General features: G+C 48.3%; 1 protein-coding gene across 2 annotated transcripts in view; it reads left to right on the forward strand.

Annotated features, from left to right (window-relative positions):
* Positions 1 to 14,411, forward strand: part of Heg1 (heart development protein with EGF like domains 1) — an 87,181-nt gene that overhangs the window by 9,711 nt on the left and 63,059 nt on the right. The gene's annotated exons all lie outside the window — the stretch shown is intronic.

Raw genomic sequence — 14,411 nt, forward strand, 5'->3', positions numbered from 1 at the left:
GGCAGTTCTTTTGACCAGCCCAGTCTGATGGAGGCAGTTCTTTTGACATCTCCTCTTTCCAGGTGTGTCTAGGTTTGTGTCCGGTTGATGAAATATAATCAGTGCAGACACTGTTGATAGCATCCTGCTATGCACACAGACATCCACTGGGTGTTTTAGCAGACCAGGTACCAGTTCTAAAAGCAAGACGCTCAAGTCTGCATCCTAGAGACCTCTGGCCTTCCTCTATTCCAGAGCTCCGCCATCCTCATCCATCTCATCCCTAGAACTCTCCACCCTTAGCCTTAAACAGAGCAGAAAGAGCCAGATTCAAAGCCAGAAAAGCTCAGTGCAGCCATCCCTGCCTGGTACCATCTGAGATGGGATGGGATGATCCCATAGGAAGGGAATGGGATGGGAAGGAAACAGTCACGTGAGGTGGGGTTGTGCAGTAATAAACCTCTGAGGAGCAGGTTTGCCGCTCTGTGTGCGATGGGCATTGTCCTAGGTGGGAACCTCTGGTGGGTCCTTCTTTTAAGCATGTGTGTTTCATTTTTAATTATGTGCATATGTGCATGTCTGTGTGGGTGTGTGCACATATTAAACACTGTCAGACTTTGGGGAGTCACATGAGCAGGAACAGAAATGTTGGCCTAAGTGTTGTCCCGATGAGACTTCTTTGAAAAGGCTCATACCCTCATAGGTGAGGTTTGTGGCTTGTAGGAAATTATTTATAGTACAGGCTTGCCTTGTGGTCATAGAGTGCTGTTTGTTGTCTGTGGTGGCCCTGTAGAGAGATGGCAACGGTGGCTCGAGGACTCTGACATGGGTCAGAGGACTTTGGTCTTAGCCCCTTCTCTGTCTAGCCATGTGGCCGAGGGGTGGGGGTCGGGGTGGGGGCAGGCTGCTTCTTAGTGTCTCAGGGTTATGTTAAAAATGGGGCCATTAGGAGCAGAAGATATGGCTCAGTGGTTAAGGGCACTGACTGTCCAGCCAGAGGACCTGGGTTCAAATCCCAGCACCTACATGGCAGCTTACAACTGTCTATAACTCCAAGATCTGACACTCTCATATAGACATACATGCAGGCAAAACACCATTGCACATTAAAAAAAGGTAAATGTATTTTTAAAAAATTGTAATGAGGCCATTAATATCTTTCCCACTCCTTAACAATTGTGACAATGACGGCACTCATAAACACAGTACTGTGAATGAAGACCTTGGGCGTATCATTTGCTCTGGACCTGCCTCCACATTTGTAAAACAGATATAACGGAACCCATCCTGTTGATTTCATGGTTATAAGCTTGAAATAAAACCACATGGCCATGCTTTGTAGACATGTACACACTGTTTATTATTAATGCTGTATCAGACTGTTAGTCTAAGACAGGGCTTCATGAAGGTTGACACGGCAGGATGAGGAGACAATCGGAAAGAAAGAGGAGAAAAGGGATGTTTGTAGTCAACGTCAGCGGCCTTTTTAAACGCTCTGTCCCTTTGTCCCTTCACTTGTCTCTGGCTGCTGTGACCAGTCCTCCCTGTCCTTCTCTCCCTCCAAGAGAGGCATCCTTCGCATCTCCCTTGGCCTTCGGCCTCCAGCTTAACCCCAGGGGTTGTTTGGGCAGTACCGCCTGTGAGCTGTAGAATCTCTGGAAAGAGACATGGGATTGCGACCGGAGAGTCAGAATGTGATCAGGTTGGTGAAAGTTGTCTCCCAGGGCAAATGTGTGGTCCTAAGGGAGAAGAGCTTTATTTCTGGGTGCTTCTGGTGTCGTCTTTCAATGGGACGAGGCTCTGGAGAGGCGGTTAGTTCTGAACTGGTTCTAAGAAACAGCCAGGTTTTGCTAGAAGGCAGGAGGAAAGCAGATAGGACATGCTGGGAGCAGATAAGTCATGCTGGGTAGGCAGGGAGAGCTCTACCCGTCTGCAACCCTACAGACTCTGCTAGGCAGGGAGAGCTCCACTGGTCTGCGAGCCTATAGACTCTATAGGGCAAAGATGGAGGGGGCAGCTTGCCTTCACCTGCTTTCTCGGAGCTTCACTCCTCTCAGTAGTTCAGGCCTGTCCCTTCTGCTAGCTGCCAGATGGTCACAGGTTTAAACCCATGGGTAGCAGTTACAGATGCAATGTGACATCCCTTCTACCCAGCTCCTCTATTGTTCTTGGTGGCCCTTCCTTCATCTCCCACCCACACTGAACTGCCATCATTTCTGTACTTGACTTCTCTCACCAGCCAGTAGTTATCCACCAACTCTTCCTCGCTCCTTGCCGGCATCCTCTTCCCCGCAAGTCCCAGTGGAACACAGACTCCTCTCATCTGTGGGCTACACAGAGCAGCATCCTCCTTTGGGCTATAAAACCTGTCTAGATCCCAGTGCCCTTGGTGACCCACCCTTGGAGCCCACCTAGGGGAAACCTGTTGGTCCTATTTGATGGGAGTGTGATCCCCACTCCTCTTAAAGAAACTTCTTAGCAAGCTGTGTGTGGCAGCACATGCCTTTAGTCCCAGCTTGCGACAAGTAAAAGCAAGAAGATCCATATGTGTTTGAGGCCAGCCTGGTCTACAGAGTGAGTTCCAGGACAGCCAGTGCTATTTAGAGAGAGACCTTGTCTCAGGCTATGGAGAGAGAATTTGTCTCAAAATATATATATATATATATATATAGATAGATAAAGAATCATGCCTGGTCAGGGTCCACGGGGGGGGGGGTCCCAGAGAGAGCTGATAACTCTGTTCCCAACCCGCTTCCCGCTTCCTCCTGAACCCCATGCCTACCAGGGTCTACTCCATTCATTTTCCAACAAGCATAAACAAATTAGATTTCCACGATTCCCTGGAGGCCACCGGAGCCACTTCACAGAGGTCTAGGAATACGTTAGCTGCAGAACTTAGAAAAGCTCCGCACAGGGCTGTGTAAATGTTGGAAGCCCTAGCCCCAGGTCCCGGCTCACACCCAGGCAGTTTCTTCCTGCCCCTTCTCGGCCCTCCTCTCTCTCCCCCTCTTCCTCCTCGGAACCAGGATGTTTTGCCTTGCCTCTTCATTGTTTCACTAACCTGGCAGGTCTCCTTTGGTGGAGCCCTGCCACAGCTTCCTCTCTGGGTGTGAGCTAACACAGGGAAGCACACAGGAGCAGAGGCCTGCTCTCGCCCTGTGCCTTCCTCAGCTCTTGGACAGGCATGGCACAGGCTGCCAGACTCGGCGTCCTTCCAGGGGTCCCCCTTGGCTGAGGAGCCTCTGCCAGCAGCCTTTGCATGTGCTTTTCAAAGGATGAGAGGGGCAGAGAAAATGCAAGGTCGGGTGCCCTTCCAAAACAAGGTAGACTACCCATTGCAGAAAGCTTTTATGTGTTCTTATCTAACTGAGTGGGAGTCTTCCGGCCTCGATCCCAAGACTTTCTCTTGAGGACACACGCGTGTTCTCTCTCTCTCTCGCGCACACACACACACACACACACACACACACACACACACACACAGAATCCCATGAGTTATTTTTCTCCTGCCTGAGTAGGCTACTTCCCTCCATCGTGATCCTCAAGGGCCCCTCCTGGCCAGTTCTGTTTCTGGGAGGCTGACCCTAGTCTTACAACTCCAGGCTAGTCCTCGTCCTAGCCTGACTGAGTTCAGATCTCCAGATCTGTCTCTTCCTGAGAGGAAAGGACACGGCAGTGAACAGCTGACAAAGACTGGCTCTCACGGGCAGCGAGGGTGGTGTGCCTTGTCAACTTGACACTCTTCGTCAATAGAGCCTGCCCCAAGGGACTTTAAAAATAAAAAATCATCCTCAGACCTACATCCAAAGGCTCTGTGATGTGTGTGATTTTTTTCTTAGGGCTTCTCCTTTTAAGATAAGAACAAGGAACGAAACAAAGGTTCCTGGGAGTCCTGGACTGTCCACATTGACGGCTGAGTCTTTTGTTCACACAAAATCATTTGGCTCCCAAATGTCCTCCACCCAAAATCATTACATCCGCAGCAGCAGTTCAAAACACAGCCTGGAGTGGCCGTGCAGGCCTTTCTGGGGAGATTGCAACCACTTTCACACACATACACACACACACATCCAGGTTCCTGCCTGCCCCGAGAGTATCCCACCCCTGGCCATCCTGTCTGAAATCCCCCTCATTTGAAGAGTTCCTGGGAAGGGGAAGGCCAGGAGACTCCTCCTGGGGAGGGCCTCGGCAGCTCTGAGCAGAAGGAGGGCTTTCCAGCCCCAGGTTTTGCCTTGCAAACTCCCAGGGGCACCAGCTCTGCTTCGCTGAGCTTCTCACACCCCAGAGGGACACAGCTGACTTATTTACACAGCTCAGCCCTTACAGCAGCTCTCCCTGTCTGACTCATCCTTGTAGCCTATGGCTGGTGTTCAGTAAAAATATATGTTCTGGTTTTCAATGCTGCTAAATATACCCATCATAAAAGTTACCGCTTTGACCATTTCCAAGTTCCAGTCAACAATCACAATGTGATTGCACCCGTCACATTCATCTGCGGAAACCTCTCATCCTAAACAGAAACTCTTAAGTAATCGTCCCTGGCCTCAAGCCCCAAGTAACCTCTGGCCCGCTTTCTGTCTCCATGAAGTTTTCATTCCAAGTACTTCACGAGTGGAACCATACAGGGTTGGTCCTCTCGTGTCTGGCTCAGTTTGCTTACACATATTGGTAGCTGTAGGATATCCATTGTCTGCATATACCACATCCTGTTAACCCTCTCCTCCACTGCCTGCTTTCATCTCTGACTTGCTGTGGATACTGCTGCTGTGAACGGGTGTCAGTTATCTGTTCGGGTCTCCGCTGTCCGTCCGATGAGGTAGAGACCCAGAAGTGGGATTGCTGGAGACCATATTGCTAACTCTGTGTTGTCTAAGTTTTGCAGGGACTGCCTCACTGTTTCCACGGCGGCTGAACCATGTTTACATTCCTGCTGGCAGCACATATACTAAACTCCAGTCCGTCTGCATCTTCCTAGCCCTTGCTGCCCCCACCCCCATAGTAGTAGCCGTCCCTATGGGAGTTAGAACCGTTAGTTTGAATCCATACGTGCAACTCGCTGGCTAGACAGTGGATTTAGAACTATAATTCTCCCTCTTGTTCCTCTGTCCTGTCATCCAAAGCTAAGACTTAATTCGTTACAGTGATTCCTAGAGGACCTCGTCACCTTTAGAGAGGACTAGGGAGACGCCAATGCTAACCTAGCCACTGGCCAGAATGATTAGCACAAAGCTGTAGCAAGCTGGGAGTGGTGGCGCATGCCTTTAATCCCAGCACTTGGGAGGCAGAGGCAGGCGGATTTCTGAGTTTGAGGTGAGCCTGGTCTACAAAGTGAGTTCCAGGACAGCCAGGGCTACACAGAGAAACCCTGTGTCGAAAGAAAAAAAAAAAAAAAAAAAAACCAAAGCTGTAGCAAGTGACTTGGACACACACTGTCAATTAATTCAGGAGGAGCTGTCTAGGCTTCTCTTCTGGGCACCCACTAGTTTTATTGGCGATTAATTGGGAAAGACACCAGACATAAAGGTGTGGACTTGTAGCCTCTGATCTGCCACCATTTTCAGCGTTAACCTGCCTGGTGACTTCAGGGCTGTGCCTCAGTTTCCCCTTCTATTAAAGAGGGAAGAATTACCCTCGTGACTGCCTACTCAGAATGTAAGGATCTAGAAGGACAATTTAGGCCCCTTGAATTCTCCTGTATAAAGTGCTTTAGGTTAGGGAAATGTGTGGGATTCTTAATTGGCTCTCTTGGGATAAAAGCATAATTTCATTCTTGTGGGAAGGACCTGTGAGCTCTATGTTCTGCCTCTCTTCCGTAGGTGGCAATCCACAGGCTAAAAGAACCGAAAAGGGAGAGGAAAAGATTTCCCTCTTCCTTAAGACTTTTCTCTCCTCCCTATGTGAGCACTCCAATTTTAGGAACAATATTACAATTACAGAGAAACTCAATCATAAGCATGATACCCCATAGGTGCCAGGTGCCAGACAAAAGCTCTAAGGGGGCTTTTCAAGTTCAGGATCTGGGGGGCAGTGGGGTGCTCCAATGAGAGAGAAGCAGGGTTGGAGAAGTTCCAGGGCTGGGGATGAGGGCCATATGGCTGCAGAAGGTCCCAGGACCTTCATCCTTCTCCAATAGACTAAGTGGCCATTCTGCAGGACTGGTGCTGGTGGACCCCTGGGACCCTTCAGCTTATACCATCTTCCTCTTCCAAGGCCCTGAAATTACATCCTTGTCGTCTGTGTCCCTGCCGCTGGCAGACTGAAATCCTTTAAATCAGACCTGATCCTCAGTTCCACCTACATCCCCCATCTGCCATCCTTCTTTTTTTATCATTGATACTAGGCATTAGCCAGATGTTTGCTGTTGGAAGTCAAAACATCTCCTCAGCTTCACGTGTTGGAAGCAGACTTTTCGAGTTCCCCCGAAACTCATTCGAAACTCATTCTCCGTGCCCATGCCACTCTCTATTGCAGTTCCTTTCAGCATCCGTTGACATCATCTCTGCTGGAAAGCTGGTTTAGACATCCTCTTGCTCAGTCTCCTAGAGACTAATCTACAGCTGTTGGCACAGCAAGTCTGGTTTCAAAGCCCTTGCAATAAGACACATTTCCCTCCTCTTAGAGAGAAACAAAGTTGCCTTAAACCTGAAGTTTGAAAGCCAGAGGGATGGTTTTTTGTTTGGTTGGTTGGTTGGTTTGGTTTGCCGCCCCCCCCCCCCCTTCAGCTCTACCAGCCAATGACCTGCAACCTCATGGAATACACTGGAGAAATAAAGGGCTTATCCTTCAACTCTGCCTTCTAAACACAAGATGATGCCAGGCTGCACTTGACGTTTGGCCTTCTGTAGGGCTGGATGGTGAGGGTAGGGGTGAGATCTCCAGGGGGAATCGGATTGTTTGGATACCGTTGCTGCTCAGGAGCAAGGCTAGCTTAACACACACACACACACTCATTCACTGGGATGCGGAAGGTGGCTGAGATGGGGCTGGGGATTGGAAGAGTTGCTGCTGAAGCAGCTGCTAATTAGGAAATCCGATTCCAGGCTGTGCCAGCTTCCCTCATGAACACCCGTTCCCACACAGATGTTTTAGAACATTAAGATGCTATAGAAATGGAAATTGTCAACTTGGGGGGTAAATATCCAAGCAAAGCAGTGTGACTTTCTTGTTAATTTAGTCTCCGTTCGTTCGTAGTACAGGGGAGAGTTTTGGACTGACACGGGGCTGAGCCCAGAAGGATTGCATTCTTGTTTAAGGGTGGCTGAGAGTGCAGACAGGCCAGCTCCAGCGGTTGGTGTGGCTCTTGTGGCTTTTGTGGCTCCATGGTCATGGGTTTGAATGATTGTCTCTGACAGAGAAGCTGGGTTGGAAAGGTGAATGGGGTAGCTTTGGCAGAGGCCACCTCTGCTCCTAAAGTGGGAAAAGCTAGAACCTAAGGCACAAAGAGACACTCAATAACTTCTTACCGATCTAGGCAATTACTAACCACAGCCAGCAGGTCTCAGGCCACCAGGAGTAGCAGTTCTGTCCTAAGGTGTACCTTGTCTCTGGATGCTCTGGAGAGATGCCCATTGGTCTCTTCTCTATGGCTGGTTCACTAGTTATGTCTACGGCTGACATCAATGGAAGCTGGGCATTGGGACCAAGCAGCCCACCCTCAAGTTATGTCATGAGGCCTTTGGCTGTGGCGTCACAAGCCACGCGCATGTTTATGTTTTATAAATGTCACTGGGGCCCCAGCTCACACCACTGCTTATGAGTCTCCTAAACCAACTTTGTATTTAACGGCTACAGCTCACCTACCAAGGGGACCGTGTAGGGTTCAGTTGAAGTCATTACAAAATGACTTTTCCAGATCTCCAGTCTCTGTGTCAAGATACCAGATGTGTTAGTTGCTTTTCTGTTGCTCTGAGAAGACACCAGGACTGAGACAACTTAGAGAAGAAAGAATTGGTCTCAGCTTGCAGGCTGGACGGTTAGAGTCCGTAATGGTGGAGTCAGCATGGTGGCAGGTAGCAGGCATGGCGGCAGGAACAGGGAGCTGAGAACTCACATCCTTTGCTGTGAGCACAAAACAGAGCAAACTGGAAATGCCAAGAGAATTTGAGCTTTGAAAGCCTGCCCCCGTGATGTACCTCCTCCAGCAAGGCTGTGCCTCCTAAACCTCCCCAGACAGCTCCGTTCCCTGGGAACCAAGTGTTAAAACTGGGGAGCCTGGGAGGCTACATCGTGAGACCCAGACTGGACTAGGCTACCAGCATGCTGTGTCTTAGCCCTCCTCCGTTAGCTTCTATTTTTAATAAGCCTACATATGCTTTAAAGATGGAATGAATTTTCACAAAGCTGTAGTGAAACTTCTGACCACTGTTAGTTGATATCATTTATAATTTTGTCCCTACCTATTAACTTTATTTTGTTTTCCAGTGATGCCCACTAATTTCTCTCTACAGAAATGTTATGTCCTTCCAAGGTCTACCAGGGTGGGCGTGACACATTCTAATTATGCTTAGGGTTATCGTGAGGTCCTGTCAATGGAGTTACCCTTCGGCACCAGTGAGTCTGATCCTGCCCTGCATGCTCTTGTTAGCTAAGGTTTATTCTACTGTAATAATCTCATTAATTAAAAACTCACTGTTTCTGTAGATGCACACACATGTTTCCCTTGCCTGTTGAATCGCCTTTCTTCTGATGTCTAGGGTTGCTTTCTTGTTTGAAATCAAACCTCGGTCACTTCTTTTAGGGTTAAGTCTTAAACCTGTGACAATTGGCTGACATTAACATATCAAAGCTGAAATTGGCCATCAGGTTCTCCCAGCATCCCTCAGTCTCCCTACCTATTACAGGCTATGGCTGGCATACCCTGCCCCTTACTTGAACTATCCAGCCCAGGGGCTTGGCTGCCCTCCCCCGCCCCTCCAGCTGCTTTTCTCTATATAATATAGCTATTTTGGTTACCTGGTTCTTTTGGTCCTTTTACCTCTTGGCCAGTCTCTTGGCTCAGGCCACGCCTCTTGATGGGCAGTTCCTCCCACTCTTTCCTCACGTGGCCAGCTCAGTCTGCCATGTTCACTCTGGACTCTCCCGGATGGCTCTGCCTCTGTCTGTGTGATGTCTCTCCCTTACATCTATAATAGAAACATCAACCCCTTAGGAGCTCTGGGCTCCTTCTTTCTCTTTTTCACTCAGGATGGAGGGCACTTAGCTCGCCTTTGAGTGAGAATCATTTTACTTGATTCTTTCATGGTACTTCTGAAAGATGGTTTTGCTCCAGATGTGATTCCAGCTGCTCTCTTAGCACATTGCAAAGGCTGCTCTACTGTCTTTACTTTGATTTCCTTTGTAGCTGGTTTACCTCTATTTGCTGTTTTTCTTCTGACGAAGACTTCTGTGAGTTTCTACAGGTTCATTATGATACACACACACACACACACACACACACACCCCAGGATTTTGTTAGAATTCCTTAGCTTACAGATCTGTGCTTTTCATTGGTTCTGGACATTTCTCTGCCATTATCTCTGTGAATATTGGCCTTTGGCTTGACCCCTCTCCTCCCACAGAACTCTGTTTAGAAGCTGGAGACATGGCTCAAAGGTTAAGAGAAATTGGTGCTCTTTCAGGGGACCTGAATTTGGTCCTCAGCACCTTTGATGGGCAGCTTACAGCTACCTGTAACTCCAGCTCCAGGGGAGCCTATATATTCTTCTAGTTTCTAGGGATACCCACCCACTCACACATCCCCACATAAAAAATAAATTTCAGTTCAATATGTGTTCAGCTTTTTTTTCCCCTAATTCGCTAAACTTCTGTTTATAGTTTCTGTATTTTTACCCGGTTCTTAGCATTTTCTCTCTCTTCCTTTTTAAGATTATGTGTGTGTGCCTGTGTATCTGTTTAGGGGTGTGTGCCTGTAAGTTCAGGTATCCATTAATATACACATCTTCTTCAGTGATTCTAGTCCTGGAAATCTTATCTGTTCATGAATGTTTTGTTCCTGGCTCATTTGCAATTTTTATTGTTGTTTTTGTTGTTGTTTTTCTGCAGTATGTTATTAGAGGTTTTTGTTTGTTTTTAATCAGTAAATGACAGGAATGGCTTTGAAGGTATGTCCATATAGAATGTTTGCGTGGATTTGCCTGGTTCCCCAAGGCACTGTCAGGTCCACTCCTTGTCTCCCCGTTATTCACTGATGTGTGAATGCCAGCGATCTTTAAATCACCTTTTAGATCATCTTTAGATCTCTAGCTCACCTTTAAAAGATGCGGTCTTCTTCAGTGTATGCACAGGGCTTAGCACCACTCTCCAGGACACCTGAATCATACAGGGAATGTGCATCTGTGCTGCTCACTCAGCCAAGATTAGCTTTGTGGTTACAGCCTTTATGGTGAGGTTGCTTTTAGCTTTCGGCTTAAACCAAGATTGACTGGCTGGGCTTCCTCGAAGTCCCTCTGTGGGTTCGTTTCCATTTGCCTTTTGTCCAGGGTCGAGTCCTTCCGATTCCAACCTGGTACAGTGGTTCCCTTTGAGCCTCCTTGAGAGTTCACGCGTTCTACCACTGTCAGCCCTGCCTTCCTCGAAAGGTTGAGATGTTGAATGGATGTCGGCTTCAGTCCTTGCTCGCCTGCCTCTGTTCCTAGGCTTGGCTGGGTTTGGGCCTCAAAGGATTTGATTCTTTCCTGATGCATCAGCTAAGAAGTACATTTGGGATATATATATATATATATATAGATGTATATATATATATATATACATCTATGTATATATATGTGTTTTATATAAATATATATAAAACATCTATTTTATTCAGGATTTTTAGCTGTTGATCGTGGCCAGATTATTGAGGACACCACAGGAGACTATCCCGCAGGGGACTATTGTCAACCATGTAGTTTTATTTATAGAGTGCATTTTTTCCATTCTTACATCTTTAGTCTGCCCTCGGGGAGATAGCATGGTTGCGTGTGAGCAGTGCTTTGCCAGTGGCCACTCTTCCTACAGTGAATTCCTTCAGCCGACAGGGGTCTGGGATCTCCACTCCTGACCTCTGAAGAAGGGGCTATCACTGCCTTCTCCTGCGCCAGCCACACTTGGGCCTCCTCTTCCTTTTTTATAAGGCTCTAATGGAGCTAAGGTTACCACCTTCCTTTTGTCTCTGGCTTCCCAGCCTTGGGGCATCACTCTCTCTGCCTTTCTGTAAGTCCTTTTTTTTTTTTCTTCTGATTTCCTTTGAGAGTAATTTTTCTTATTGTGTCCCAATTAACCAAAAGGGTAGAGATAGCATCCTTACACCTCTGTGCTTTTTCAGTCCTCTGCAGCAGCCCAGGAAGAAGAAGACAAGCATACCCGGTGGGTGGCTGCATTCATAACCTTAGAGACTTTGTGGTCACCTCTGGCAGCACCCTCCAGCTCGTAGCCTGTCAGCAAGCTGCGCCCCCAGAGGAGCCCAGAGGCCCTAGTGATTTCCCCGCCCCTCCAGGAAGCCTCTGCTAATTATCACCTCCAGGAAAGAGAGTCAAGCCATGAAAACAGTAATTCTCAGGGGACCGGGAAAGGAAATAACTCCCTTAGAAAGTTCTCAGAATCTCAGAGGGCAGTTTGTGTCATCACCACCCGACCCACCTCAAATAATCCAGTCGCTAGCCACTGCCTTGTAGGTGGCCAATGCAGTTTAGTGAGGTAGCTGCAGCCACGCCCGACCGTAGTTATTGAACCCTTAAAACATGGCCAGTAAAGGACTGGGGGGATAGCTCAGTGGTTAAGAGCACTGGCTACTTTTCCAGATGACCTGGGTTTGATTCCCAGCACCTACCAGTGCCTTCTTCTGGTCTCTGAGGGCACCAGACATGAAAGTGATGCAGACATACACTCAGGCAAAACCCACACATGTAAAGGGGTAGGAAACAGTAAAATATTAACTGGACTTCAAGTTCAGTACAAAAAAATATAATTACCATTATGATACTTCAAGTTTATATTGAAATGATATTTTGAATATGTTGAATAGAATAACATTTCATTTTTTATTTTATATATATATATATTTAAAGTGGCAACAAAGTTGGTTTTATGGGTTGTGGGTTTTGCTCACTTTATCTTCTGGGCAATAGTAATCTAAAAGATAACTTGTTCCTTTTTTTCCCTGTTTGTTCTATTTAGATGCAATGATAGTTCTGCCTGCCTGCAATCTCTGCTTATCAGATGCTTTGACATTTTTTGCCCGGGCATATAAAGATAGAAGTGACTTCATTCACTCCCCACTGAGAATTTTCCATGGTGCCACAGCCTGCAAGCCCAAGCACAAAGAGAAATATTCTCAAATCAGGAAAATAAAAATGGGAGGCAGGGAGCGGGGCGGTGGTGGCGCACACCTTTGATCCCAGCACTTGGGAGGCAGAGGCAGGCGGATTTCTGAGTTCGAGGCCAGCCTGGTCTACAGAGTGAGTTCCAGGACAGCCAGGGCTACACAGAGAAACCCTGTCTCGAAAAAAAAAGGGGGGGTAGCAGTTATAAAGATTTAATTTTTCAATTTGTGTGTGCGTGTACGTGTGCATGTGTGTGCATATATGCAATGCAAGTGTGTGCAGGTGCCCTCAGAGACCAAAAGAGGGGGCCCGAGTCCCTGGAGCCGCAGGTGTTGTGAGCCACTGGATGTGGGTGCTGGGCTGGACTCTCTGTAGGAGCAAAGAGTGCTCCTTAGTGAGGCGCCATCACCTTAACCCCTAAATGGAATTTGTAAGCAGTCACTCGGTCAGCAATAATCATTTTGGGGTGCTGAAGATTTCTTCGGGTTTGCTTTTCAAAAGCCATTGAGTTTTCAGTGACGTGCTTGTTATTTCAGCCTCTGCAAGGAACCGTTGGCTGGAAAGTAACCACCCTGAACCCCACATAAGATACAGTCCCTCTTATCAGAGTCAAGAGGACCATTCAGGTTCCAGAAAGGGAGTGACAGCTCAGACTGCCAGAATGAGCCACAGTTCCTCAGAAGGCCCAGAAAACCCCCGTCTCCTCCCTGAGACAAGTGCTGAGTGGAGCAACATGGCTTCCTCCCACAGAGCAGACATCGTTGGTCTGTGCCGTGGACCCTCTCCTGAGATCACCACGGCGCCAACCGCCCACAGCAGCTTGTTGTGTGAGTGTGTGTCTTGATGCTCATTCATGTATGTCCAGTCCTTGAAAACAAACTCTCTGCCCCATCACACACACACACATCCAAAGCAACTGTGTCCATGTAGAGGCTCTGCATTGGGGTGCATGAGGCAAGTCCTCCTCAGAGCCCCTCTTGTAAAGTCAGACCAGGGAGGAAGGTGCAGATTTGTTGAACATACTGGTTTGTCCTTTGACATCTATACTCCATGGCAGCCTAAATCCTCACCTCCAGCCTCCTGCCCAGGATCCTGCCACACAGTCATGTGTCTCAGGGGCGGTGGGAAAGGAAGGCTTTGTTTGTGTTGATGGAGTTTGAGTGGTTCTTGCTGCTTCAGTCTGCACAGTCCGTAGCTTAGGACTTCAGCAGAGGACTTGCAGTTCTCTGAGTGCAGCTCAACCCAAGAAGGACAAGACAAGAAATGTAGTGCTAATCAGGCACACCCCTACGTAGCAACAAGCCCGCTCTCCCAGTCCTTCCAGCAGCCTGGTGAGGTCCCGGTCATTCTTGCTCTGAGGCTTTGGAAACTGAAGCTCCCCACCGAGAATTTCCCCCAAGGAGAATAGTGGGCAGACTAGTCAACCCAGGGTATGGAAGCAGGCGGCAGGGTTCCAAGTGCGGAAAGCCCAAGTCTGTATGTTGGTGAGCGAGCACTACAGCTGAGGAACGGCATGCCTAGAGTGAGCAGTGATGTAAGGACAGAAAAACACGTGGCTTCCTGTGGGGCATCCGTGCCAGCATCCTCACCGGGAGAGTACAGAGCAGTGGGCGGACAGCACTATGGGTGCGGGGTAGGCATAGGATATTTGCAAGCCAGGCAGTTTTTACCTGATGTGGTGGGAAGACTAACTGAAGGGTTTTTGCACAGTGGAGTGATAGTGTTAACAGTCTGAGGGAGGTGCCATCTGGCAGCCAGCCTGTAAGGTGTCTGATATGGGAGTAAAAGAGGACCTGAAGTGAGTTGAACTATCAGGTAGACATCTAGACAGTGGGTGCTGGCTGACCAGGTGACTAAGAGCGGAAGAATAGCTCAGCAGAGAGTCTTCACAAAGGGAGGGCAGGAGACCTTGCGCCTAACAGGCATAGAGCCCTGGATTCAGTCCCCAGCACCATATAAAACACCGTGCATTCCCAGAATTCAGAAGGTGGAGGAGGCAGGAGAATCAGTAGTTCAAGATTGGGCTGGAGAGCCGGGCGGTGGTGGCGCACGCCTTTAATCCCAGCACTTGGGAGGCAGAGGCAGGCGGATTTCTGAGTTCAAGGCCAGCCTGGTCTACAGAGTGAGTTCCAG

Source organism: Mus caroli, chromosome 16 (assembly GCF_900094665.2).
Source record: "Mus caroli chromosome 16, CAROLI_EIJ_v1.1, whole genome shotgun sequence".
Taxonomy (NCBI): Eukaryota; Metazoa; Chordata; class Mammalia; order Rodentia; family Muridae; genus Mus; species Mus caroli.